Genomic DNA, 23296 nt, shown 5'->3' on the forward strand with positions numbered 1-23296 from the left:
CCGGTCCGATTCAGTTGTCAGGTGCTTCATCAAAATTGGAGAGGTTTGGATCACGGTTCCAGAGCAAGTAAAATCATGGAATTCGGACACGTGAGCAGAGAGTTAAGCTCGTCGGAAGGTACGCCTGTCTCGCTGCCGTTTTGGACCGACCCGATGAGCTCCGAGTAATGGGAAGGACGGTGCACTTCCAGACCGAATCAGTTTACGGCGCCTTCATGAGAATCAGAGATATTTGAGTCCTATTTCCAGAACGTCATATAAAATTCAATTCGGAGCTATGAGCAGGAAGATACGGTCTCCGGAATGGACACATGTCTAGACGCCTCTCTCTGATCATGTAAATGCACTCCAAAGATGAGCCCTCCACGAAGCCTTCCACTTCCCAAGAACCAAATATTCCTTCACCAAAGTTGGAGATATATGAGTCCTCTGTCCTCTGCAACTGGAATCACTCAATTCGGACAAGTATCGTAGAAGTTACATTCTCCGGAATGCGAAGTGGTCCAAGCTGCTCTGAATGCTGCGAGAAAGCCTTGCGATTTGGTTAACTCGCAGGCCTGAAGACGAATGCCTGGAAATTGATGCTGCGAGTTGAGAAGTGCGGGTAAGCTATCAATGGATGAGGTCTGAGGCTCCCGAGCAAGAAAATTGCTAAGTCCACAATACTGCAACTTGGGCGTGCTACCTGGGAAGCATGAAGATCAAGTCGCACATACACTCTCAATTTACTCCAAGTTAGGCGTGCTACCTGGTGAAAGAGGTCCAAGCCGCAGTAAAAAGAGGAATGGCCGAGTTGTCTAAGTCATAAAAGCGGCGGCTTAGTCGTGCTACCTGGGAACAAAGAAGACCAAGCCGCACAAATGTTCGCAATTTACTCCAAGTTGGGCGTGCTACCTGGTGAAAGAGGTCCAAGCCGCAGCAAAAAGAAGAACGGCCAGGATGTCTAAGTAACAAACCCTGCGGCTTAGGTGTGCTACCTGGGAGACACTGGACCAACCCGCAGTAATTCCACTTTACCCACTAAAGCCGGGTCAGGACCCGGTTTGTTCCGGGCTGACCCGGTTCATTAGCACTTAGTATATATAGCTTTTTGGAAAAAAACCTAAAAATGTTATCTTCTACTTAGTTTTCTCTCTAGTTTTCTTTCCTTTTTAGTGTAAAACGTTTTTGATTAAGAGATATCTGAAGGGATTTGATCATTCCAAGTCTGTTTCTTATCATCTCATCATCTCATTTCTACTTCTAATCATGATTAACATCATCTCTTGCAAAAGATTAGATGTGTTCTTCATGATTAGTGAGTAGTCCATCTTTTTAAACTTCTAGGTGTGTAGATTAGGGTGCTTAGATGTTTGATTTGTGATGTTTAGGGTTTAGATTCTCATTTCATTTCCTTAGTTAGCTGCTCCTAATGCCAGATTTCCTTGGGAAAGTGAAATCTGGGTTCATAGGCATTTCATGCACCAAAAGTGTTTGATGAAATGCCTGAAAGAGCTAACTTAAGGGTTTATGTTTTAAATGCCATGGGAATGTTTGTTTGAAGCATAAATGACATATTAGAACTGTTTCTTAATGCTCATTAGTTCATATTTCACAAATGAGAATTTGGTTTGAAAGTGGATTAGTGTAGAGATTAATGCCTTCATGAGAGGATTAGTCTAGATTAGAGTTCTAAGTTGAAATGTTTGAGATCATGTGCTCGCTTGTTATGTCTTTCTGTATAAGATTCAGTCTTCTTGGTTGAGAGATTGTTTGGTCACTTATTAGGCTTGATGCATTATGCTTGTTGATTGCTTGATTATATCTAATGGTTGTTAGACTTGATTAAGTGATTAGCAAAGGGATTTTTGTCATGGGAAAGAATTAATATGATTAAGAAGCCTAGACTAAAGAGTAGCAAGTGTTGCATTATGTTCTTAGCATCATGAATCAATATCTAAAGCACCCTAATCAATGATCACATCTAGAGGTTTATCTTTTATCATTTGCTTAATCATCATCACTTTGTTTTGTTTGCTTGCTTTGTTTAGTTCATTCATAATAGCTTGCTTGTTTCTTGTTTTATGTTTTCTTGTTGCTGGTTTCATCAAACTCAACTTTTATTCAGCTTGACTTAAGAACTTGTCACATAAACTAGTGTCTAGCAAACACACATTTGGATTGATACCCTTTGTACTACAAGTGACATAAGGGATTGATAACCCATCTAAGACTTAAAAACCTTAGTTATCAATTGGCGCCGTTGCCATATTGTGTGGGGCTAGTTAGCATTAGTTTCTGATATAGTTTTTGAGATCAAGTTTAGTTTGTTTTACTGATTCCCTTTCAAGTTCTGTCTTTGTTTTCAGGTGTATGATCACAAGAGGTCAACTTAGAAGACAAAGAGAAAGAGCTGCTCATTTGGAGAGATTGGGAATGGATCAGCACGTTGGGATTGAGCACCAGGCTCAAGAAGCTGCTCACGGTCAAGGAGTTGGTATTGGAGCTAATGGGAACATAAATCAGGTTCCACACGGTCAGGTCCATTAGGGACCAGCTCAGGGTAATCAGAACCAAGACCGGCCTCGGGTTCATCAACAAGAACCCTTCCCAAACCCACCCTGGCGTCAAGAACGTCCACTGGTCTATGTAGGAGACAATGACCGAGCCAATACACACCAATACAGAGCTGGCATTCAAGCTCCTCCAGTTCAGAACACGAATTTTGAAGTGAAAGCCTCTATGCTCAACATGGTGCAAAACTCTAAGTTCTATGGGCTGCCAAATGAGGATCCTTTGGAGCATTTGGATCACAAAGATCAGTGGTGTCTCTGAAGACAGTTTCAAGCTCAGGTTGTTCCCATTCAGTTTAGGAGACAAGGCACACCAATGGGAGAAGAACCTACCTAGCGGTTCAATACAGACTTGGGAACAATGCAAGTTAGCATTCTTGTCTAAGTTCTTCTCCACTGCTAGAACCGCCAGGCTAAGGACCAAGATTTCAAGCTTCACTCAGCATTCTAATGAGACCTTTGGAGAAGCTTGGGACAGGTTTAGGAGCTATACAACTCAATGCCCACATCATGGCTTTTCAGAAGCCTCTCTCCTTAGCACTTTGTATAGAGGAGTAGTTCCCAAGATCAGAACTCAGCTGGACACAGCATCAAATGGGAATTTCGTTGCAAAAGAAATCACTGCAGCTATGGAACTTGTTCAGAACCTAGCCATGAGCCAAGACACTTATGGGGAAGACTATGACCGGTGCTATAGAGGAGAAGGTTCTAGTACACAACAAGAGCTGGAAAAGACCCTAGAGGAGTTGAAAGTTAAGTTTGCAAAGCTGGTAAAGGTCACTCAGCAACCTATACACTATGTAGCTGAAGAGAGGAGTTGTTTTACTAATGTCAATGAACCTGGTATTGCTCAAGAGGAGTTACACTTCATTGGGAACCAGAATAAGTTTCAAGGGTACCCTCCTCAAGGCTTTGTTCAAAAGAATCAGTACCAAGGTCAACAATCTTATCAGCCACAAGCGGTTCAGGCCCAAGGGAACAGCTTCACAAACCAAGTCAGTTTTCAGCAACCAAGGTCTCCACCTCTTGGATTCGGTCAGCCACAGTTTCAGCAGGGTTCTATGCCACAGCAAGGTCCTGATATCGGTATTGTTCTCCAACAGATCTTACAAGGACAACAAAAGCTAGATTCCAAGTGTATTGACCTGACTTCTAAGATGGAGACATTAAGCTCTGAACTTATGACTCTTAGAAAGAACAAAGGCATCTGCACTTCAGAAACTCAGGTCCCTCTTGCTGGTAAAGCTGTTCAAAACCCCAAAGATTATTGCAATGCCATCTACTCAAGTGATGATCACTCAGCTGCTGTTCAAGAGATTGAATACCTTCTTTATGGTCAAGTCTCTGATGGGTCCAGTCCTAATAAAGAGGAAGAGGACGCCATTATAGAGGACTTTATGAGCTTGTTACCTGATCTCAATGAGGACATTGCAAAAGAAGGTGGAGGGGCGGCCTATTCAGTTTGTTATTTGCAGCATTGGAATGATTTTGTTGAGCAATGGAACAATTCAAGGGATGCTGAAGCAAGGAACCAGCCTGTTGCTCAAGTACAGTCAAGGGATGATGTCTCCAGCCTAGATTCACCAAAGATGAAGCCTACATCACTCCCAAAGCTGGGTAATCCAGGGAAATTTACAATCTCTTGCACTCTTGGGAAGTTCAGAGTTGAGAATGCCTTGTGTGATTCAGGCTCAAGTGTAAATGTGATGTCTCTTAGCATGATGGAGAGACTTGGGATCAAGAACTTAAAGGAATATCCTTCTTCCATCACTTTTGGCGATTCTTACTCAAAGAAACCTCATGGGCTGATAGAGAACTATCCTTTGAAGGTTGGTGAGTGCATAGTTCCAACTGATTTCATAGTCATGAAGATGAAAAAGACAAAGGAACTTCCACTTTTGCTTGGAACTTCATTCCTTAACACAACTGGTGCAAGGATTGACTTTGATACTCAAAGAGTGGTGCTTACAAAGGTGGATAAGGACGTTTCTTACCCTGTCAAGCCTCCCTTAGCCGAATTTTGTGGATCAGCTGCTCAAGAGATAGAAGAGCCCAAGGTGCTTGAGATGCATTATGTGGGAAGTATTGGAGTTTTAGGAGAATCTAAATCCCTTTCAGCTGTGGAGAAAGGAGAACAAGCCCACATCAACTATGGTCATAAGGATGAGAATGGAGAGCCTTTGATCAGATTAGAAGACATCTTCCTCACATGGTCTCCTACACTTAGTGAGCTAGAGATGCTCAACAGCAAAGGTGAAAGATCTGATTCAAAAGAAAAGAACCTTGAACCTGAATTTTCCTCACAAGACTTTACTCTCACCCCTTGGACATGTGAGGACGGAGCTGTAAAGTACAAGTTGGATTGCAATGGGAAATCAGAGTTATTTGCAGAGCTCAGAACCGGTCTCACAAAGGCACTCATTGACAAGGATTCTGATGGTATCCAAGAGCTGATGCAAAAAGGTCTCAAGCTTGAGTTAAAGGGAAATGGGTCTGATGGTTCTCAAAGGGAGCAGAGCTCAGATTTCATGCTTCAGATAATTGACATGTTCAAGAGCATTAGTGCTCCTTCTCACCCAACCTAAGAAAGGTTTTACAAAGTCAAACTTAGTGACTTTAAACAAAGTGCTCTTGGGAGACACTCCAAGCTTATCCTTGTACATATATCTTTTTAATCTATTCTTTAGTCTTTTTAGAATGTTTTGATGGGTTTGCTCAGTGTCTCAGGTTCTAGAAAGTGTTCTTGCTCAATGGGAGGAGCTTAACGGTGGCGGCCTAATGATTTAAAGGAGGAGCTTAACGGTGGCGGCCTAATGATTTAAAGGAGCAATGAACTTGAGACCTCAGCCAAGCACCTCGTGATGATCATTACCGAGGTCTCAAGTTTGATCTTCAAGGGACCAAGTGCTACGTGATGCCTCGGGAGAGTCCAAGCCGAGGTGATCTTGGATCTATACCAAGGTGCCCTTGCAAGAAGCCCAGAAAACAGGCACCCTCGGCATCACTACCTCGGGATTGCTATACAAGGGGTCCCTGAACGAGCATGACCAAAGAGGAACGCTTGAGAGACTTGAGTCCAAGCAGAGGGTTCAAAGCACCAGCATTCTCCTCCATGTCCAATGCCTCCATTCCATCATGTACAAGTCTGGTAACTCTCCAAACTCTTTGTACATACACATCTAGTTCTTAATTTTTCATTTTGCATTTTTCTTGCTTTTGCCTTTCCCTTCTCTCTTATGCTTTTATAACACAGAGGACTGTGTTATTTAAGTGTGGGGGAGGAGTTTAGTGTTTACTAATCATGTTTTCTTTGATCTTATTTTCCACTTTGAGTCTTGAGTCTCATGTAGTTGCATCTAATCAGAAAATTTTCACAAAAAAAAAAATGTTCATTCTAGTTGCATTCACATTCTTTAGGATCGAGTCTAGTTGCATCATATAGGTTACATCTTGCTGGGAGTAATGATAGGTTTTCTAGAGAGTACATCACTTTGAGAACTTGAACTGAATATGCTTGTGAATCTTTTTCTGTGCTTGCAAAGTCTGAAACGATTTGAATCTGAGAAGCAAGTTTGAATTGAACTCAACTCTAATTAAGTGAGAACCTTGAACTTGACTTGAAAATATCTTGTGATGCATTGTTTGAATAAGCTTGTGGATACCAACATACATACTTGAGCTAGTACCATTGTTTTTACCGCCCTTTTTCCTTAGCTCAAGTAGCTGAATCCACATCATGGATCAGTTCCCTCACCTTGAACCCATCCTTCTTTCAAGCCAATGTTTGTGTGTGAATTGAAAGGCCACCTTGGATCAAACTTAGCAGAAAGTGTTAGGTTTAGAGCGACAAGGGCAGGTCTCATTGAGTGTTGTGTTCCAATATTGAGGAACTGAGAGTGCTGGCGAGGAATAATTGTGGGGGAAAAGACTTGTTGGTGAGTGGAAAAAGGTGAGATGAGTGGAAAAGAGAAAGTGGAAAACTAGGGGAATGAAAGAAAAAAAAAATGAGTCTTGGAGTTTTGAGTTAAAGAAAGCGAGCTCTGGTGTCTTGAAAAGAAAGAGTCTAGCCTCTAAGTAAAAGGAAAAGAAAAGAAGCCAAGGAGCTCAAATGTTTTGAAAAGAAAGAAAAAGAGGCTAGAGGTTGCAAAAGAAAAAGAGCTGTGTAAAGTTTGAACTCCAATACTTGAGAGTGAAAATGAAAAGTAAGTCCCCTAGTGAAGAGGAGAATGAGTGTGAAAAGTGAGGTTCTTGAGAGAGTGAGCAAGTGAGAAAGCTTTGAGTAGAGTGTGGGGTGTGATGAGTCTTTGCCCTTGTATGCATAGGTTGCTTTTTACCTTTAGCATTCTGCCAAAGTTTGATCATTCATAGAGAGATCCATTTGCTGCATTAAACCCGCTTGAACACTGATGAGATCATTTTAATCTCATAGCCTCTCCCTAGCCAAGCCAGCTTGTTTAAACATTGCATCATTTGATTCACTTGATAAAAGCTTAATGAATGTGAAAGAGTTGAGAGAGAGGAGAACTTGTGGAGATTTCTTGTTGAGTTGATATATATCTGAGTATAGCTTTGCATTGCATAATTGAGCATGAACTTGAATTCTCATTGTGATCACTTCTCTCTAAAAGGAAATATGAACTCCCAATGCATTCAACCTCTCTCTCTCATTTGTTCTTTTTGCTTGAGGACAAGCAAAGGATAAGTGTGGGGGAATTGATATATTCATAAATTGCATCATTTAGTGTACATATTTTAGTCCAAATCATGTCTTATCTCATGCATTTTAGGTCTTTAGGCATTGTTTTAGGACTTAGGAGATTGCATTAGGTCCAAGAGAGTTTTGCATGGTTTGGAGTGTTAAACAGGTGCTTTTGGAGCCTATTTGGAGTGGAGGATGTGATTCAGATGAAGAAATGGAGTTGAAATGATCAAAAATGGTGAAAACGAGCAATTTTGGGTTTCTCGGCAAAATGATGTACTGATGGCCGAAGATTCTCGGCCAAAATCCTTCCCGCGGGTAGCTTTCTCGGCCAAAAACACGTACCGCGGTCAAGTCTCTCGGCCAAAATTCCCGGGTGCAGCTACATTTCGGAAATCGCGTCACCGGAAGATCTTGCCGGCCGATTCAGCTTATAGAGTCTTCAACAAAGTTGGAGATACTGGAGTCACGAACCCAGGAGAGGTTGAATCAGGGGATTTGGAGAACTGAGTTGAAAGATACGGTCACCGGAAGACAGGCCTCTCTCGCATCCATTCCGGAGCAATCCGATACTCTTGAATGATCGCCTGTCCGGGGAATCTTCCGGTCCGATTCAGTTGTCAGGTGCGTCATCAAAGTTGGAGAGGTTTGGATCACGGTTCGAGAGCAAGTAAAATCATGGAATTCGGACACGTGAGCAGAGAGTTAAGCTCGTCGGAAGGTACGCCTGTCTCGCTGCCGTTTTGGACCGACCAGATGAGCTCCGAGTAATGGGAAGGACAGTGCCCTTCCAAACCGAATCAGTTTACGGGGCCTTCATGAGAATCCGAGATATTTGAGTCCTATTTCTATAACGTCATAGAACATTCAATTCGGAGCTATGAGCAGGAAGATACGGTCTCCGGAATGGACACGTGTCTAGACGCCTCTCTCTGATCGTGTAAATGCACTATAAAGATGAGCCCTCCAGGAAGCCTTCCACTTCCCAAGAACCAAATATTCATTCACCAAAGTTGGAGATATATGAGTCCTCTATCCTCTGCAACTGGAATCACTCAATTCGGAAAAGTATCGTAGAAGTTACATTCTCCGGAATGCGAAGTGGTCCAAGCTGCTCTGAATGCTGCGAGAAAGCCTTGCGACTTGGTTAACTCGCAGGCCTGAAGACGAATGCCTGGAAATTGATGCTGCGAGTTGAGAAGTGCGGGTAAGCTATCAATGGATGATGTCTGAGGCTCCCGAGCAAGAAAATTGCTAAGTCCACAATACTGCGACTTGGGCGTGCTACCTGGGAAGCATGAAGATCAAGTCGCACATACACTCTCAATTTACTCCTAGTTAGGCGTGCTACCTGGTGAAAGAGGTCCAAGCCGCAGTAAAAAGAGGAATGGCCGAGTTGTCTAAGTCATAAAAGCTGCGGCTTAGTCGTGCTACCTGGGAACAAAGAAGACCAAGCCGCACAAATGTTCGCAATTTACTCCAAGTTCGGCGTGCTACCTGGTGAAAGAGGTCCAAGCCGCAGCAAAAAGAAGAACGGCCAAGATGTCTAAGTAACAAACCCTGCGGCTTAGGTGTGCTACCTGGGAGACACTGGACCAACCTGCAGTAATTCCACTTTACCCACTAAAGCCAGGTCAGGACCCGGTTTGTTCCGGCCTGACCCGGTTCATTAGCACTTAGTATATATAGCTTTTTGGAGAAAACCCCTAAAAATGTTATCTTCTACTTAGTTTTCCCTCTAGTTTTCTTTCCTTTTTAGTGTAAAACGTTTTTATTAAGAGATATCTGAAGGGATTTGATCATTCCAAGTCTGTTTCTTATCATCTCATCATCTCATTTCTACTTCTAATCATGATTAACATCATCTCTTGCAAAAGATTAGATGTGTTCTTCATGATTAGTGAGTAGTCCATCTTTTTAAACTTCTAGGTGTGTAGATTAGGGTGCTTAGATGTTTGATTTGTGATGTTTAGGGTTTAGATTCTCATTTCATTTCCTTAGTTAGCTGCTCCTAATGCCAGATTTCCTTGGGAAAGTGAAATCTGGGTTCATAGGCATTTCATGCACCAAAAGTGTTTGATGAAATGCCTGAAAGAGCTAACTTAAGGGTTTATGTTTTAAATGCCATGGGAATGTTTGTTTGAAGCATAAATGACATATTAGAACTGTTTCTTAATGCTCATTAGTTCATATTTCACAAATGAGAATTTGGTTTGAAAGTGGATTAGTGTAGAGATTAATGCCTTCATGAGAGGATTAGTCTAGATTAGAGTTCTAAGTTGAAATAATTGAGATCATGTGATTGCTTGTTATGTCTTTCTGTATAAGATTCAGTCTTCTTGGTTTAGAGATTGTTTGGTCACTTATTAGGCTTGATGCATTATGCTTGTTGATTGCTTGATTATATCTAATGGTTGTTAGACTTGATTAAGTGATTAGCAAAGGGATTTTTGTCATGGGAATGAATTAATCTGATTAAGAAGCCTAGACTAAAGAGTAGCAAGTGTTGCATTATGTTCTTAGCATCATGAATCAATATCTAAAGCACCCTAATCAATGATCACATCTAGAGGTTTATCTTTTATCATTTGCTTAATCATCATCACTTTGTTTTGTTTGCTTGCTTTGTTTAGTTCATTCATAATAGCTTGCTTGTTTCTTGTTTTATGTTTTCTTGTTGCTGGTTTCATCAAACTCAACTTTTATTCAGCTTGACTTAAGAACTTGTCACATAAACTAGTGTCTAGCAAACACACATTTGGATTGATACACTTTATACTACAAGTGACATAAGGGATTGATAACCCATCTAAGACTTAAAAACCTTAGTTATCACTGTGATCCCACCCTTCTTGGGCACAACATGAACAGGAGACACCCATCTTGAGTCAGAGATTGGGTAAGTTATCCCTGCCTCAAGAAGTTTTAGTATTTCCTTCTTAACCACTTCCTTAAGGTTGGGGTTATGTCGTCGTTGATGCTCAATAGAGGACATAGATTGGTCCTTTCGGTGGATCCTGTGGGTGCAAATTTCAGGAGAGATCCCTCTAATATCAGCCAATGAATACCCATGGCTCTCCTGAACTTTCTTATCTCACTAAGCAATGCACTCTCTTGATCCTCTAATAGGCCATCATTGATGATTACTGGATATGTAGAGTTTAAGCCCAAGAAAGCATACCTGAGCCCTGTTGGTAGAGGCTTGAGCTCAACAGGGGGTGCATCAGCCTCATTCCAATCCTGGTCCAAGCTGCTTTGGCTTGTGTCTGATCCTTTGATAGCAAAAAATTCAGAGCCACTTTGTTCCAGCTCCAAAAACCTTGTCTCAGGACCCAGCTCTCTAGCATTGTCCAAATACAACTTGTACCCTTCACTTGCTTCTGCTAAGAGCCCATTGTCTCCTTGTTCTTGAGTTAGAGCAGCTTGAAGAGGATCCTCAGTGTTCAGCTCCTCTAGCAACTCACCAGCCAGCTGATCCATTGTCTCCACATAGAAACATTGACCTTCAATGGTGGGTTTCTTCATCATCTCATTCACATCAAACTTGAGCTATTCAGACCCAAGTTGAAGCTCTATTATCCCACCTCTGACATCAATTATAGCTCCTGCAGTGGCTAAGAATGGCCTGCCCAAGATAAGAGGATCTACTGGTTCCTCATCCATTTCCAGCACAACAAAATCTGTTGGAACCTCAAAACCACCAATCTTGACAGGTAGATCTTCCAACATACCAACGGGCAATCTAACTGATCTATCTGCAAGGATAAGAGAGATCCTTGCAGGTTTGAAGACTCTAAATCCCAGCTTCTTTGCTATGGAGAATGGCATCAAGCTGACTGATGCTCCTAGATCACAAAGACATCCAGAGAATAGAAGCGGTCCAATGGCACAAGGGAGTGTGAAACTCCCTGGATCAGTTAACTTCCTTGGAATGGACTTCTTCTGAATGATAGCACTGCATTCATGACTTAACACCACCATGCCTTGAAGCTCTTTTGTCTTGTTCACAATGGAATCCTTCAAGAACTTTCCCATCTTTGGCATCATTAAGAATGCATCAATGAGAGGCATAGTGAGTGGTATTTCATTGAGTGCCTTCTCAAATACAGCTCTTGCTTTGTCCACTAGTTGCTTCTTAAATCTCCCTGGAAATGGGAGCTTGGGTTGGTATGGAGGTGGTGGCACATATTTCTTTTCTGGTTCTGGTTCCTTTGCTACCTCTTTACCCTTTTCTGTCCTTGGTTTCTCAGCAACTTGATCATCTTTTAAGGCTGCCTCCCCCTCAGTTTGATCATTGTCATCAATGATCACATTGTTGTTCTCAATACCAGGTAACTCCTTTCCACTCCTCAGTGTAATGGCCTTGGCATATTCCTTGGGGTTGGGTTCTGGTTTTCCAGGTAGGTGACCTTGGTTCCTTGAGCTTGAGGCCTGGTTCTGCTTCAGTTCCTTGATTTCCTGCTGCATGGCTGCATTCTGGCTTGCAAAAATCTGTTGACCCTGAAGTAGTTGTTGCAGAATACCAACCATATCTGTCCCTATTTGCGGCTGCTGCTGAACCATTGGTGGCTGAAACTGTTGTTGAACCGGCGCCTGCTGTTGGAACTGTGGTGGACCAAACCCTGGTGGTGCCTTTTGTTGTTGCTGTGAGTTGAAACCAGTACCCTGAAATGGCTGCTGTTGCTGACCAAAACCTTGATTCTGACCAAACTTATTATTTGGTTGGAATGATCCTTGAAAGTTGTTCTTGGGAACAAAGTTCTGTGGAGCTTGAGAATTGGGATAGACCTGGTCTTGTGGGTTTGCTACATTGGTGTTCCTGTAAGAAAGGTTTGGATTGGCATTACCATACTGATATCTCTGGAACCTCTGATTCCCAATGTAGTTAAGCTCCTCTTGGGTAAGACCTTCTTCACTTATGTTCTCAAAGATTTGAGAAGGTTCCTCATATTCTCCAACAAAATGCAATGGCTTCTGAGTGGTGAATTTCAGCTTGTCTAATTCACTTCTCAATTCCTTTACTTCTCTGCTGAGCCTCTGTTCTGAGCTTGAACCTTCAGATCTATTTGATCTGTCATAGTCTTCACCATAAGTATCTTTGCTCAATGCTAAGTTCTCCACTAGCTCTAAAGCAGCATGTATCTCTTTACCCAGAAAATTCCCATTGGAAGCAGTATCCAGCTGGTTTCTAATCTTAGGAAGAGCTCCTCTATAAAGTGTGCTGAGAAAAGAAGCCTCACTAAACCCATGGTGTGGGCATTGGTTTGTGTAGCTCCTGAATCTCTCATATGCTTCACCAAAACTCTCATTGCTGTGCTGAGTGATGCTAGAGATTTGGTTCCTCAGTTTTGCAGTTCTTGAGGTTGAGAAGAACTTAGATAAGAAGGCTTGCTTGCATTGCTCCCAAGTTTGAATGGAGCCCCTTGGAAGATTCTTTTCCCATTGATGAGCTTTGTCACCAAGACTGAAGGGAAATAGTCTTAGCTTGAAGCTATCTTCTGAAACTCCATTAATCTTTATCAGATCACACACCTTATCAAATTGATCCAAGTGTTCCAAGGGATCTTCCATTGCTAACCCATGGAACTTTGAGGTTTGGACCATATTCAGCAATGATGCCTTCACTTCAAAGTTGTTGTTTTGCACAGGTGGTGCCTGAATACCAGCTCCATACTGATGAGCATTGGCCCTGTCATTCTCTCCAACATAGACTTGGGGTTGCTCATATCTTCTTTGCTGGTGTTGGAAGGGCTGGTGTTGGTGGTGCACCTGTTGTCTTTGCTGTACATTGGCCTGATGCCTCTGTTGATGAGCTTGAGCTTGTCCCTGGTGGACATAAGCTTGTTGGTGGTGCACCTGTTCTTGATGAACATTACCCTGATGAAGCCCTTGACCAACTCCATTATCAGCTCCATTACCCTGAGCATGTTGCTCCTGAACCGGTTGTTCTATATCTACCACGTGCTCTCTTTGTTCTTCCATGTCAGCCTGATCAACTTGTCTTCCACGCCTGTCCCTTCTCCTCCTTGGTACCAAAAGATTGATATTGTCGTTGAGAGGGAAAGGTGGACCACAGCTTCTTGATCTAGACCTGGTGTTCATACACCTGAAATCACAAACAGAACTTGAAAGTAATCAGTAAAAACAAGAAATTAAGCACTTGATCTCAAGAACAGATCAGAGCTTAATGCTAAACAACCACAATTTGGCAACGGCACCAATTGATAACTAAGAGTTTTCAAGGCTCTTTGTAGAGGTTATCAATCCCCTGTCTTGTAGTACAAGTTGTTTATCAATCCAAGAATGTGGTGATAGACACTAAGCTATGTAATCAGGTTCTTAATTCAAGCAAACAAGAGTGGTTTGGTTAACTAGAGATAACTACAAACTTAAACAGGATTAAAGACTAATGAAATGATTAAACAAGAACTAAACAATGGCAAATGATGAGAATGTATGAATGATGATGAGAAAATTCTTAGACATGATAGTGGATTAGGGTGCCTTCAGTGATAAACTAATGAGCTAATGAATCATATGATCAAGCAAACCATTCAACATAAACATCTTTAATTAAGTTAATCCTCTCATAAAGGTATTAACTCCTATGCTAAAACAGTTTCTAACCCAATCATCATCAGTGAAACATGAGTTAAAAAGCATTAAAAATCAGTTTAATCTGTCATTTAAGCATATAGACAATCATTCCCATGATGAATAACACTTAAACCTCTAACAACCTTGGTTCAGGCATTTCATCAAACACTTTTGGTGCATGAAATGCCCAGAATCTAGACCACATGTGATTTGTATGGATCTAGCATAGAGAACAAGTTGTAGAGAATGGAATATGCATGATCTAACCCCTAAGCTCACTAATCTACCACTTAAGCACCCTAATCTACATATCTAAGACCTTAATATGAGATTACTCACTAATCATGATCAACACACTAGATCCTTTGCAAGATGTGTTGTCAATCATGATTAGAAGTGTGATTTGATGATAAGAAATGATGGAACAAGATGAAAAGAAACTTCAAATCGATATTAAACTCTAAAAACAAGGTGTATCAAGTTGTCTTTCACAAAAAGGGAAAAAGGCTAAAAATGGATCAAAAGTCCTCTCCAAATTAGGTCTAAAAACAATATATAGGTGTCTTGGGCGAACCGGGTCAACCCAGAACAAACCGGGTACTGACCCGGTTTTGGTGGGTGAAGATGGGTTTGCCACGGTCATGTGTGTTCTTGGTGTGGCCGTGGCAACCTGACCGTGTCAAAGCTTTGTTCGCGTGTTCTTGGCTGCATTTTGATGCCACGGTCTAACAAGCCTCGTCCAAAACCCGTGGCAATTGGTCGTGTCAAACGCCGAAGGTGTGTAAAAGTTGCCACGGTCAAGTCCCAGACCGTGGCATTCGGAACGTGTCAAAACCCGAATGCTCGTAAAGTCCTTCCCAGCCAAGTGTTTGTTTGCCACGGTCAAGTCCCAGACCGTGGCATTCAAACCGTGTCAAAACCCGAATGCTTGTAAAGTTCATCCCAGCCAATTGTCTGTTTGCCACGTGCAAGTGTAGACCGTGGCATGAAGATCGTGTCAATCGCCGAATATTTGCAAAAGTTGCCACGGTCAAGTGTGGACCGTGGCATTCCATCGCGGCATGTTTAACTTAGTCATTCAGGGCTGTCTGGACCACTTCGCATTCCGGAGAGTGTAACTTCTGAGATACTTATCCGAATTGAGTGATTCCGGTTGCAGAGGACAGGGGACTGATATATCGCCAACTTTGGTGAAGGGAGCTTCGGTTCTTGGGAAGTGGAAGGCTTCCTGGAGGGTTCATCTTTGCAGTGCAGTTACACGATCAGAGAGAGACGTCTATACATGTGTCCATTCCGGAGACTGTATCTTCCTGCTCATAGCTCCGAATTGAATGATCTTGGATGTTCTAGAAAGAGGACTCAAATTTCTCTGATTCTCATGAAGGTCCCGGAAACTGAATCGGCCTGGAAGTGCACCGTCCTTCGCATTCTTCAGAGCTCATCGGCTTGGTCCAAAACAGCAGCGAGACAGGGGTTTCTTCCGACGAGCTTAACTCTCTGCTCACGCGTCCGAATTCCATGATTACACTTGCTATGGAACCTTGATCTGATCCTCTCCAACTTTAATGAAGTACCCGCCAACTGAATCAGAGCGGAAGGTTCCCCGGACAGGCGATTTTGGAAACGTGTCTGCACCCGGAGATTTTGGCCGATACAATCCACTCGCGGTACGCGTTTTGACCGATAAGGTCTACCCGCGGTACATGAAAATGGCCGGTAAAAACCTTCCTGGTACGCGAGAATGGCCGATAACCTCCAAAAACACAAGTTCACCATTTTTCAAGCCTTGATCACCATTCCACCTCCTGGATTCATCTTTTCAGCTCCAAATACACCTGATAAACACTCAAAACATGCAAAGACTCATTGGGACCTAATGCATCTCCAAATTTATAAAACAAACCCTAAGGACCTAAAATGCATGGAATAAAACATGATTTGGAATGAATTATGCAACCTAAATGATGCAAATTATGAACATATCATCAAGTTCGATATATTGATGTCCAACACATGAGATTTCTGAATCAAGATGATGTTAATGCTCACTGATATGTAATCTAATCTGGTTTTCTATCAACAAGGACCAAACAATCCAGACTTGCTAAGCTGAATTAAACAGTTCTTCAAGTTTCAATTTGCTCAAAGTCTCAAATCTCTGACTTCCGAAAATTTCAAATCTCTATGGTCTAAGAGTTTAATCATGCAATTAAACTACCTAAAAGTCTAGTCTTGAGCTCAAAGACAATTTCCAATCATCCTAAGGTAAATTTCTACTTATTCTAAGAAAACATTAAATTTAAGTTCTTAAGGAAAAGTGAGAAATTTGGTACCATGCCTTGATGAAAGTGTTATGTGATGATAGATTTGGAATCTCCTTTGAAAAAGAGTGAGACAGGTTCAAAACTTTGAAGCAAGTTTGTCAAGTTTGAAATCTGGTCTTTTTCTTAAAATTTCCAAGCTTGTTGGGGAAGATGAAGAGAAAGATCTTTTTGATCTTTTAAATCCTCTTTTTTCTTTTAAAAATGTATTTTCCTAAGAAAAACTTATTTTTAAGAGTTTTTAAGGACTTACCTGGATGTTGACAAGAAGAGATGCCATTGGTCTTTGTGAATCTCTTTGAAGAGATACCAATACAGACCACTTGCACCACAACTTGCATAACTTCTTGCTCAGTTGTCCAATACCTTATTTTCTAACTCGATGAGACTGGTAACCCACGCAGCTTAAACTTTGATGAAGGTTTTGACTGCGTCCGGGGTGAGCAAGGATCCTGTCTCACCGATTCTTTGATGCGCGTCAGCTTGGTATAGCTGCAAGACAAGTCCATCTTCAAACGGTCATAACTTTCAGATCACGGCTCCAAATATTATGATTCTAAATGTTCTGGAAATATTACGCTCTCCTCTACAAAGTTTATGAAGACACCAAAGTCTGAATCGAAGTGTAAGACATCTGTCTCAGGCAATCTTTCAAACGCGTCGTCATGTGAAGGTGAAGCTGGCCGCGGGTGGGAAGATGGGTCGGCCGCGGGTCAAGAGGTCATGGCCGCGGGTCAAGAGGTCATGGCCGCGGTACAGGTGAGGCTGGCCGCGGTTCGGGTCCTCCGGGACGCAGGTCAGGTCCTCCGGGCCGTGGTAAAAACACGTTTTTTTTTTTTCATTTCTTTATGTGTTTTTGTGTTTGTTTGTTTTTTTTTTTTTTTTTTTGAAAACCTGAAACTAAAAAAGGGAAAACATTATTGTAAAAAGAAAGAAAAACTAAAAGAACTCAACCAGAAAAACTAAAAATCTCATGCTAACGCTATTGATGCTATGACGAAGCAGATGCAGCAATAGCGTTAGCATGAGATTTTTGCATCTGCTTCGTCATAGCATCAACTCGGCTAAGCTGCATCTGCTTCGTCATAGCATCAACTCGACGAGTTACCGCGGATGACACCTTGTCGACATCGGCCCGAAGATCTATCTTTTCCTCTTCTAGCTTCTTGACCTTGGCCATCGCCTCGTCCAACTTTCCCTTAGCCGCTGCGGCCTCCTTCCGAGCCTCCTCCAAATAGCGCTCGTCTTTAACCAAGTACGATTCATAGCCGGCCATCATCTTGTTGATAGCCGCAACGAACTACGAAAAAAAGTGTGTTAAACTCTAAGTCGAAACTGATAGAAAAGAAGAAAACGGGAATGCAAAAAAAAAAAAAAAACTTGGTGTCGCTCTGCACCATGGCGGCATAAGATTTCAATCTCGTCAGCTGCTCGGGAGGTGGAAGTCGCATGTTGGCGTTGTTAACTCGCGAGAACATCACCGCAGAAGCGGTCGGGTCGTCAACAACCAGCTTACGTGACGTAGGCTCGCCGGACGGTGGCTTGCGCTTTTTCGCAGCTGGCAGCTTCCTACAGGCGTCATGCTTCAACAGATTTGAAGCTGGGGGCCTCAACGATTTCAGAAGGGCCAGAATGGCCGAGGCATTTGGCGTCTTGCTCCGAGCCGCGGAGTTCTCTCTAGACGCCTCAGGGATAATCTCATCCGGTTCCACCTCGGGTGCTGTCTCTTTCGTAGTCACCTCGGCGACATCTGTTTCAGCAGCTCGGGCCACATCACCCCCCTCAAGGTTCGGCGGGTTTTCTCGAGACACCACCTCGGTCTCTACTTGAGCTGTGTGGGCAGCTCGTCTGGCAGCTTCTTCGGCTTCACGTCTCTTCCTCTCCCTAAGCGTGATAACCACCATCTTTTCCCTCGTGTCTCCTGAAGAATTTGATGACGAATAACTAATGGACACCCCGGAAAAAATGGCTCAGACTCTCTCCAATCTTTCAAACGTGAAGTGTTTTTTTCCAATTAGCTCTCCGAGCTGCAAGAGTATCTCGAAAGTGAAGAGGTCGTGAGGAACAGATGGAAGGATACTCCGAACTACAAAAACAACACGAAAACGACCAGGTTAGAGGGTAGAAATCACTGTAAGAACTCTGAGCCAAGGCAATGCTATGGGTCGGCTACCAAGTGGTCCCCATACAGTCTTCGTCTTATGGACGAAGTTTTCGCCCACCAATGCCTCATTCACCAGAACGTAGAAGAAGCACTCGGTCCAAAACTGATCTTTGCTCGGGAAACCGCCTATAATTTGGCGGTTACACGTATTGGAAATGTAAAATCTGCCTCCTCCCAGGGCTCCTCTGATCTCCAACAATTTGAGCAGATGGTCCAGCTCGATGTCAAGTTCGCACTCAAAACTCTGAACCAAGATACCGATCATATGCCGTAAGCCCCTCAGCATGATTTGCGTAATCAAGATTCCGTGCTTCCACAGGTACTCAAGTATAACCCCAAGGATCGGGAACCAAAGAAAACAAACTTCAAAGAATGCTTCGTAAAGGGTAAAGTGCTTCTCGGGAGGTCTATCGGCTCGACCGCTTTTCCCCGAAAGAACGAATTCCACCGCCTCGGAGATTCCAAATCGGTGTCGTAACGCCTCGAGTGACTCAGGAGAAGAAAACGTGGAGCCTGGAGGATCGGGTCTTTGCCTTTTTCCTTGACTAGATTTCTTTTTCCCATAAGAGGAAGCGCCTCGGCATGCCATGAGACGCTCTAATTCAAGTCTCGCCTCGACGAGATCAAAAGGGAACGCCTTGTCTTGGGCTTTCACCGCGGCATAATTGATATCTTCGCAATGGATAGGACCCCGAGAGCAGCTTGTCGAAGCGGATGCCACATTATTTACAGAGAACACACCAGAGGGGCTCGGGGAATTCAACGCCTCGTCGCCCTCAGAAAGGTCTTTGTAAGGGCTCGGCGAGGCGGATGCCTCCGAAGATCCCGTTGCATCTCTCGCTTCGGCATCTGTGCGGCTCAGCTCGTAGTGGAAAAGAGGTTCAAGCGAATTATCTGAACGGTCTGACATGTTTTACAACTCGTACCAAAATTACAACGAAAGCTCGTCGGAAAAAGATCTGAGACGGCAGAGGCCTCGGAACCCTAGCCGGAAAATAAATAAAACTAGAGAGAGAAATAAGAGAGAACGGAGAGCTACCTTTAGTGAAAATGGGAGATCTGAAGTTATGGAGGAGAAGCGAAGGGGTTCATCCATTTATAGAACATCTGAGGCGCGTGGAATCCGCGTGGACCTCGGGATGACGCAAAAGTAATAAATGAAGGTGCGTGAAGTCCGCAGCGTATGCGCAACCTCTTGGCACGTCCGTTGTACGCGCCGATGCCCAAAATTTCTCTTGAAAGAACTAACGACTGGTAAGCGTTTCCTGTGTAGGGCATTCTAGGCGAACCAAGCCGATGGCACAGCTATATATCTGAGAATATCTCATCAAGCCGTATAGACCGAACCACGCCTTGTCGACACGGCTCGGCAACATTCTCTAAAACGCCTCGTCGTTATCATTAACAAGAAAAGGCTCGGCAACATTCTCTAAAACGCCTCGTTGTTATCGTTAAAATGGCTCGGCAACTTCGCTAGAACGCCTCGTCGTTATCATTAACACGAAACGGGTCGGCAACATTCTCTAAAAACGCCTCGTCGTTATCATTAAGACGACTCGGTAACTTCTGTAAAACACCTCGTCGTTATCGTTAAAACGGCTCGGCAACATTCTCTAAAAATGCCTCGTCGTTTTCGTTAAAACGACTCGGAAACTTCTCTAGAACGCTTCGTCGTTATAATTAACACGGCTCAGCTCGGCAACTTCTCTAAAAACGCCTCGTCGTTGATACAACTCGGTATCGCCTCACAAAAAGTGCCTGATCGTTGTCATTGATGAGGGTCGACATCACTCTAAAATGCTCCGTCATTGTTACCCTCCGATGGCTCGGCTCCTCAATTGCCTTGCTGAATAAATGGCTCGGCATTTCACTTAATTCACATCACCAGCACGACGGTTCGGTAAACCGTACCATGGCAGCTCGGTAAACATGGTCAATCCAGCCTTCAGAGCTTCACACCTCGTCGCTCTCGTCTCCGAGACCGACGAGCTGGGGGGCTTACTGTTGGGGTCGGTTTCCACCCGGCTGAATTAACCATCTCAGAGTGACTAAGCACCAGAAGATATCTGTGAATCCGAACTCTGTAAAGAAGCAAGCCGATCCCATCTATGAAGCAGGATGGGCCGAGCCCTGAAATGGTATGGGCTGAGCCCTGGAAGCGACACGGATCAAGCCGCGAAGTGATATGGACCGAGCTGCGCAGAAGAAAGAATGGGCCAAGCCGTGCAAGAAGGTGAACCGGCCGAGCCGCGCGAGGCGATAAGGAAATATTCTGAAAATCTCGCCCGAGATTCTCGGCTAGGCGGTTTAGAGAATAAGTATAAATAGACGATGTATGCGATTCATTATGAAACTTGGACCAATTCGAGAGCAATAAGACTTAAACACTTTTCCAGCAAAAGCCTTATTTCGATCTTACTGTTCTTGCAATAAACCCTAGAAATTTCGGATCCCTTAAGTTTTCTTTAACAAATTTTTGGTTGTGCGAGTTTTGGCTCACACAGTCAGTTATACTATTTATGTGTTCTATTGAACAGACGTAAGTGTCCTAAAGGGTTTAATGATCTAAAGACAGTAGATGGTGTGTTATATCCATCTTACAAGGAAGGCTGCTATGCAATGGGACTCCTAGATGATGACAAAGAATATATAGATGGTATAACTGAAGCGAGCAATTGGGGAACCGGATTGTTTCTTAGAAGATTGTTTGCGATTATGCTTCTAATTGATTGCTTAATAAATCCCGGTGAAGTTTTGGAAGAGACCTGGCATCTTCTTTCTGATAATATTCTTTACAGAATGAGGTCCGTAGAAAACAATCCAGGTAAATTCCACCTTTGTATTTTGTATTTATGGATAACATAGATCCAGAAATAGAATATTTTTTGCATTTTTGAAGGATCAATAATAAGTTAATTAGCATAACATCTTTATTTTATTATTGCAGATTTGACTCTTGATGATCAACAAGTTAAAAACTTTACTTTGGATGATATAGAGTCGATATTGCGAAGTAATGGAAGCTCACTTACTAACTACGATGGCATGTCTATACCAGATGGTACCAATCATAATCCTGCTATAAATAGGTTCATATTCGATGAACGCAATTCTGACAAAGCTGAAATGGCTGCCATTCATGATTCAATGCTGCCTGGTCTAACAGATGAGCAAAGGAAAGTTTTTTTCTGAAACTATGGAAGCAGTTACTGAAGACAAGGGAGGTGTGTTTTTCGTTTACGGTTTCGGAGGGACAGGAAAGACGCATCTATGGAAAATCCTTTCTGCTGCAATTCGGTCGAAAGGACAGTTGTTCTCAATGTTGCAAGTAGTGGAATAGCTGATATATTATTACCTGGTGGTATAACTGCAGACTCCGTTTTGGAATTTCAATTAATCCAAATGATGACTCTACTTGCAATATGCATCCATGTACAGATTTAGCAGACTTAATCGCTCCCGTTTTGGAATTCCAATTAATCCAGATGATGACTCTACTTGCAATATGCATCCAGGTACAGATTTAGCAGACTTAATCGCGGAGGCTTCGCTGATAATATGGGATGAGGCTCCTATGATGATTCGATATTGCTTTGAAAGTTTGGATAAAAGTATGTGTGATATTATAAGACGCCATGAAGATAAACCATTTGGGGGGCAAAGTTGTTGTTTTTGGTGGGGATTTTAGGCAAATACTGCCTGTTATAAGTTGTGGAGGTCGTGAAGATATTTTTGCTGCTTTGATAAATTTCTCTTATCTCTGGAAGAGCTGCAAAGTACTTAAGCTAACAAAGAATATGCGGCTGTTGGCAGATCTTGATGAAGGCGTTGCTCAGGAAATTAAGAGTTTTTCTGAATGGATACTTAAAGTAGGTGATGGAAAGATAAATCTCCCAAATACAGGTGAAGTGTCTATCGATATACCAGAGGAGCTCCTACTTAAACAATGCGATGATCCTGTTAAGTCTATTATTGAAGCTGTATACGGTCTTGGATTTGAAGACCAAAACGACCCTAATTTCTATCAATATCAAGTTATTTTGTGTCCCACAAATAACGATGTTTCTGTTATCAACGATCATATGTTATCTATCCTTAGAGGTAAGTATTAAAGCAGTGATGATATTAAAACAATATAGTATAAATGTTTGTATATCGTTGTCTTATTATCCTATTATTTATAGGTGAGGAGACGACATATTTAAGCTCTGATTCAATAGACCCATCTGACACATCCAACCAGGATAGTAGGGTATATACTCCAGATTTTTTGAATAATATAAATGTTTCTGGCTTGCCTAACCATTCATTGAAGCTTAAAGTTGGGGCACCTGTTATGTTATTGAGAAACATCGACCCTAAGGGTGGGCTATGCCATGGAACAAGGCTACAAATTACTCAATTAGCTGATCATGTGATAAAGGCTATCGTACTAACAGGTGAGACTCATGGTCAGAAGGTTTTTATCCTGAGATTGAATGTTTCCTCACCTTCAGGGAGATTTCCCTTCAGAAGGCGACGCAGACAGTTTCCCTTGACAGTAGCATTCGCCATGACAATAAATAAAAGTCAAGGTCAAACACTTTCAAGTGTTGGTCTGTATTTACCTAAATCGTGTTTTTCACATGGTCAGCTGTATGTGGCTCTGTCTAGGGTAAAGTCGAAGTCTGGATTGAAGGTACTTATTATAGACAATGAAGGAAAACCTCAGAAGCAAACCATAAACATCGTCTTCAAAGAGGTTTTTAAAAAAATATATCCAAAACAGTAGGAAGGTTAGTACATATAATATATTCATTTATAGAGTTCTCTAACTTCTCCAACTGTATAACTTACATGTTCATATCTTTTTATTTATTTCAGGAGTTTATATTTTAATTGGAACCTTCAGATGATATTCAGAGGCAGCTTACCAGGATGTCAATTGTTCTTATCAGTAGTCATCTTTGTCAGTTATTTGAAA

General features: G+C 42.5%; 2 non-coding genes across 2 annotated transcripts; one reads left to right on the forward strand and one right to left on the reverse strand.

Annotated features, from left to right (window-relative positions):
- Positions 1–2962: 2962 nt before the first annotated feature.
- LOC112089492 lies at positions 2963–3069 on the reverse strand. The gene has a single exon (XR_002901130.1). It is a non-coding gene; the product is annotated as a small nucleolar RNA R71 (small nucleolar RNA).
- Positions 3070–12493: 9424 nt separating this feature from the next.
- Positions 12494–12600, forward strand: LOC112089473. Its single transcript, XR_002901111.1, has one exon. It is a non-coding gene; the product is annotated as a small nucleolar RNA R71 (small nucleolar RNA).
- The last annotated feature ends 10696 nt before the right edge of the window (positions 12601–23296 follow it).

This window comes from Eutrema salsugineum, unplaced genomic scaffold (assembly GCF_000478725.1).
Source record: "Eutrema salsugineum unplaced genomic scaffold, Eutsalg1_0 scaffold_12, whole genome shotgun sequence".
Taxonomy (NCBI): Eukaryota; Viridiplantae; Streptophyta; class Magnoliopsida; order Brassicales; family Brassicaceae; genus Eutrema; species Eutrema salsugineum.